At 42.1% G+C, this 6000-nt stretch overlaps 4 non-coding genes across 4 annotated transcripts; all 4 read right to left on the reverse strand.

The window, feature by feature from the left end:
* Positions 1 to 135: 135 nt before the first annotated feature.
* trnas-gcu (transfer RNA serine (anticodon GCU)) lies at positions 136 to 217 on the reverse strand. The gene has a single exon. It is a non-coding gene; the product is annotated as a tRNA-Ser (tRNA).
* A 2548-nt stretch (positions 218 to 2765) lies between these two features.
* trnas-gcu (transfer RNA serine (anticodon GCU)) lies at positions 2766 to 2847 on the reverse strand. Its single transcript has one exon. It is a non-coding gene; the product is annotated as a tRNA-Ser (tRNA).
* Positions 2848 to 3875: 1028 nt separating this feature from the next.
* Positions 3876 to 3957, reverse strand: trnas-gcu (transfer RNA serine (anticodon GCU)). The gene has a single exon. It is a non-coding gene; the product is annotated as a tRNA-Ser (tRNA).
* Positions 3958 to 4947: 990 nt separating this feature from the next.
* trnas-gcu (transfer RNA serine (anticodon GCU)) lies at positions 4948 to 5029 on the reverse strand. Its single transcript has one exon. It is a non-coding gene; the product is annotated as a tRNA-Ser (tRNA).
* Between the last annotated feature and the right edge of the window lie 971 nt (positions 5030 to 6000).

Genomic DNA, 6000 nt, shown 5'->3' on the forward strand with positions numbered 1-6000 from the left:
AGATTCAGAGAACCTGGTTAACGTTTTTGTCAGTACACGTGACGAGAATACAGCGTTTGAGATAATAATCTCAAGCAGCAGAGTAAGCTGATTCAGTCAATTAGAGTAGAACTTTGTGTCTTTTTAACTTCACTGCGACGAGGATGGGATTCTAACCCACGCGTGCAGAGCACAATGGATTAGCAGTCCATCGCCTTGACCACTCGGCCACCTCGTCCTATTCAGAGGTAAGTTTATCTCCTAAAATTCAAACTTTTCCTGCTCTTAAGAGACATGTTACAATGGTGACAAGTAGCTGTGGACCCAAGAAGAAGAAGAAAACTATTGCTGAAAAAACAGGATTTTAACCAATGCGTGCAGACCACAGTTGGTTATCATTTCTTTACTGGAGAACAATTTAGGGGACTACAGGACTCTAACTTATGTTTTCTGGTATTGTACCTGCGTACATAGGCAACTGGCCTTGCTTGTGTTTTTTTGAAGATGTTACACTGTTCGTCCAAGAGGCTTATTTAGTTCTAAAAGACTTGTGGGAGGTTTCAGGTATGAAATCTCTCTAGGATCTTCACCTATACTCAGAGTTGGTGTTTAAACTTGCAGGTCGTTTAACCCCCCACCAAATGGTATTGTTTGGAGCTCCTTGGGTCAAGGTGTGTATAGCATTTCGCTATGGTGTGGGTCATTAGGGTTACACGCAATGTCAAGATATGCAAAGGGCCAGAGAGTGGAAATACCTGTAGCCTCCCACTAATAAGTTAAAACTGAAAGAGGATCTGGCTCAAATGGTAGACCGCTCGCTTAGCATGCGAGAAGTAGTGGGATCGATGCCCACATTCTCCAGGAAATTTGTAATATCTTCATTTAAGTCTGGTTGGGAAAGTTCTGTAATTCAGTTTGATATAGTCCCCTTCTAAAACAAGATGGGTTTCCTTATTTTTATGCCATGGACTGATATTATACAGAAAAATGCAGTTCCATCCTTCCAGCATGGTTCAGAGAGTTATAGAGCCACCGCCAAATAGGAAGGACATTTTTCTTGAGAGCACATGGTGGCATATCACCATACTTAGACACTAACTAAATGCTCTTATTTTCCCCAATAATATGTTTATAATCTGTCATTTCAAGTTGGTGAGAGATTCAGAGCACCTGGTTAGCGTTTTTGTCAGTACACGTGACGAGAATACAGCATTTGAGATAATAATCTCAAGCAGCAGAGTAAGCTGATTCAGTCAATTAGAGTAGAACTTTGTGTCTCATAAACTTCACTGCGACGAGGATGGGATTATAACCCACGCGTGCAGAGCACAATGGATTAGCAGTCCATCGCCTTGACCACTCGGCCACCTCGTCCTATTCAGAGGTAAATTTATCTCCTAAAATTCAAACTTTTCCTGCTCTTAAGAGACATGTTACAATGGTGACAAGTGGCTGTGGACATAAGAAGAAGAAGAAAACTATTGCTGAAAAAACAGGATTTTTAACCCATGCGTGCAGACCACAGTTGGTTATCATTTCTTTACTGGAGAACAATTTAGGGGACTACAGGACTCTAACTTATGTTTTCTGGTATTGTACCTGCGTACATATGCAACTGGCTTGCTTGTGTTTTTTTGAAGATGTTACACTGGTCGTCCAAGAGGCTTCTTTAGTTCTAAAAGACTTGTGTGAGGTTTCAGGTATGAAATCTCTCTAGGATCTTCACCTATACTCAGAGTTGGTGTTTAAACTTGCAGGTCGTTTAACCCCCCACCAAATGGTATTGTGTGGAGCTCCTTGGGTCAAGGTGTGTATAGCATTTTGCTATGGTGTGAGTCATTAGGGTTACACGCAATGTCAAGATATGCAAAGGGCCAGAGAGTGGAAATACCTGTAGCCTCCCACTAATAAGTTAAAACTGAAAGAGGATCTGGAAAGAGAAGTGACAGGTTTTCAAGAAACCACAGCAAGCCTATGCACACGTGTTTGCAGCCGATATGTTTCATCTTAAGGTCGAAGACAATGGATGTCACTCACAAAGGGGAATTAATGGTTCAATAGTGGAGAATGTGGGCATCGATCCCACTACCTCTCACATGCAAAGCGAGCGCTCTACCATTTGAGCTAATCCCCCTGTGTAAGAATAGCTTCTGTGGCAAATCATGGCAACCTCTTCAGCGTGTATGTTGTTCTGTCCTACACTGGATCACATTGCCTAGGCAAATGAATGAAGTCTCTCATCACAGGCCCTCAGGGGAGACTGGACAAGTAAGTCATTTACAGAGAGCTCTGCGGATGGTGAATTAGCTCAAATGGTAGAGCGCTCGCTTAGCATGCGAGAAGTGGTGAGATCGATGCCCACATTCTCCAGGAAATTTGTAATATCTTCATTTTAGTCTGGTTGGGAAAGTTCTCTAATTCAGTTTGATATAGTCCCCTTCTAAAACAAGATGGGTTTCCTTGTTTTTATGCCATGGACTGATATTATACAGAAAAATGCAGTTCCATCCTTCCAGCATGGTTCAGAGAGTTATAGAGCCACCGCCAAGTAGGAAGGACATTTTTCTTGAGAGCACATGGTGGCGTATCACCATATTTAGACACTAACTAAATGCTCATATGTTTCTTATCTGTCATTTCAAGTTGGTGAGAGATTCAGAGAACCTGGTTAACGTTTTTGTCAGTACACGTGACGAGAATACAGCGTTTGAGATAATAATCTCAAGCAGCAGAGTAAGCTGATTCAGTCAATTAGAGTAGAACTTTGTGTCTTTTTAACTTCACTGCGACGAGGATGGGATTCTAACCCACGCGTGCAGAGCACAATGGATTAGCAGTCCATCGCCTTGACCACTCGGCCACCTCGTCCTATTCAGAGGTAAGTTTATCTCCTAAAATTCAAACTTTTCCTGCTCTTAAGAGACATGTTACAATGGTGACAAGTAGCTGTGGACCCAAGAAGAAGAAGAAAACTATTGCTGAAAAAACAGGATTTTAACCAATGCGTGCAGACCACAGTTGGTTATCATTTCTTTACTGGAGAACAATTTAGGGGACTACAGGACTCTAACTTATGTTTTCTGGTATTGTACCTGCGTACATAGGCAACTGGCCTTGCTTGTGTTTTTTTGAAGATGTTACACTGTTCGTCCAAGAGGCTTATTTAGTTCTAAAAGACTTGTGGGAGGTTTCAGGTATGAAATCTCTCTAGGATCTTCACCTATACTCAGAGTTGGTGTTTAAACTTGCAGGTCGTTTAACCCCCCACCAAATGGTATTGTTTGGAGCTCCTTGGGTCAAGGTGTGTATAGCATTTCGCTATGGTGTGGGTCATTAGGGTTACACGCAATGTCAAGATATGCAAAGGGCCAGAGAGTGGAAATACCTGTAGCCTCCCACTAATAAGTTAAAACTGAAAGAGGATCTGGCTCAAATGGTAGACCGCTCGCTTAGCATGCGAGAAGTAGTGGGATCGATGCCCACATTCTCCAGGAAATTTGTAATATCTTCATTTAAGTCTGGTTGGGAAAGTTCTGTAATTCAGTTTGATATAGTCCCCTTCTAAAACAAGAAGTTGTTTTTATGCCATGGACTGATATTATACAGAAAAATGCAGTTCCATCCTTCCAGCATGGTTCAGAGAGTTATAGAGCCACCGCCAAGTAGGAAGGACATTTTTCTTGAGAGCACATGGTGGCGTATCACCATAGACACTAACTAAATGCTCATACGTTTCTAATCTGTCATTTCAAGTTGGTGAGAGATTCAGAGCACCTGGTTAGCGTTTTTGTCAATACACGTGATGAGAATACAGCATTTGAGATAATAATCTCAAGCAGCGGAGTAAGCTGATTCAGTCATTTAGAGTAGAACTTTGTGTCTTGTAAACTTCACTGCGACAAGGATGGGATTCGAACCCACACGTGCAGAGCACAATGGATTAGCAGTCCATCGCCTTGACCACTCGGCCACCTTGTCCTATTCAGAGGTAAATTTATCTCCTAAAATTCAAACTTTTCCTGCTCTTAAGAGACAAGTTACAAGATATGCAAAGGGCCAGAGAGTGGAAATACCTGTAGCCTCCCACTAATTAGTTAAAACTGAAAGAGGATCTGGAAAGAGAAGTGACAGGTTTTCAAGAAACCACAGCAAGCCTGTGCACACGTGTTTGCAGCCGATAAGTTTCATCTTAGGGTAGAAGACAATGGATGTCACTCACAAAGGGGAATTAAGGGTTCAATAGTGGAGAATGTGGGCATCGATCCCACTACCTCTCACATGCAAAGCGAGTGCTCTACCATTTGAGCTAATCCCCCTGTGTAAGAATAGCTTCTCTGGCAAATCATGGCAACCTCTTCAGCGTGTATGTTGTTCTGTCCTGGACTGGATCACATTGCCTAGGCAAATGAATGAAGTCTCTCATCACAGGCCCTCAGGGGAGACTGGACAAGTAAGTCATTTATAGAGAGCTTTGCAGATGGGGAATTAGCTCAAATGCTAGAGCGCTCGCTTATCATGCGAGAAGTAGTGGGATCGATGCCCACATTCTCCAGGAAATTTGTAATATCTTGATTTTAGTCTGGTTGGGAAAGTTCTGTAATTCAGTTTGATATAGTCCCCTTCTAAAACAAGATGGGTTTCCTTGTTTTTATGCCATAGACTGATATTATACAGAAAAATGCAGTTCCATCCTTCCAGCATGGTTCAGAGAGTTATAGAGCCACCGCCAAGTAGGAAGGACATTTTTCTTGAGAGCACATGGTGGCGTATCACCATATTTAGACACTAACTAAATGCTCATATGTTTCTAATCTGTCATTTCAAGTTGGTGAGAGATTCAGAGAACCTGGTTAACGTTTTTGTCAGTACACGTGACGAGAATACAGCGTTTGAGATAATAATCTCAAGCAGCAGAGTAAGCTGATTCAGTCAGTTAGAGTAGAACTTTGTGTCTTTTTAACTTCACTGCGACGAGGATGGGATTCTAACCCACGCGTGCAGAGCACAATGGATTAGCAGTCCATCGCCTTGACCACTCGGCCACCTCGTCCTATTCAGAGGTAAGTTTATCTCCTAAAATTCAAACTTTTCCTGCTCTTAAGAGACATGTTACAATGGTGACAAGTAGCTGTGGACCCAAGAAGAAGAAGAAAACTATTGCTGAAAAAACAGGATTTTAACCAATGCGTGCAGACCACAGTTGGTTATCATTTCTTTACTGGAGAACAATTTAGGGGACTACAGGACTCTAACTTATGTTTTCTGGTATTGTACCTGCGTACATAGGCAACTGGCCTTGCTTGTGTTTTTTTGAAGATCTTACACTGGTCGTCCAAGAGACTTCTTTAGTTCTAAAAGACTTGTGGGAGGTTTCAGGTATGAAATCTCTCTAGGATCTTCACCTATACTCAGAGTTGGTGTTTAAACTTGCAGGTCGTTTAACCCCCCACCAAATGGTATTGTGTGGAGCTCCTGGGGTCAAGGTGTGTATATCATTTCGCTATGGTGTGGGTCATTAGGGTTACACGCAATGTCAAGATATGCAAAGGGCCAGAGAGTGGAAATACCTGTAGCCTCCCACTAATAAGTTAAAACTGTAAGAGGATCTGGCTCAAATGGTAGAGCGCTTGCTTAGCATGCGCGAAGTAGTGGGATCGATGCCCACATTCTCCAGGAAATTTGTAATATCTTCATTTTAGTCTGGTTGGGAAAGTTCTGTAATTCAGTTTGATATAGTCCCCTTCTAAAACAAGAAGTTGTTTTTATGTCATGGACTGATATTATACAGAAAAATGCAGTTCCATCCTTCCAGCATGGTTCAGAGAGTTATAGAGCCACCGCCAAGTAGGAAGGACATTTTTCTTGAGAGCACATGGTGGCGTATCACCATACTTAGACACTAACTAAATGCTCATATTTTCCCCAATAATATGTTTCTAATCTGTCATTTCAAGTTGGTGAGAGATTCAGAGCACCTGGTTAGCGTTTTTGTCAGTACACGTGACGAGAATACAGCATTTG

This window comes from Platichthys flesus, chromosome 16, assembly GCF_949316205.1.
Source record: "Platichthys flesus chromosome 16, fPlaFle2.1, whole genome shotgun sequence".
NCBI classification, from domain to species: Eukaryota; Metazoa; Chordata; class Actinopteri; order Pleuronectiformes; family Pleuronectidae; genus Platichthys; species Platichthys flesus.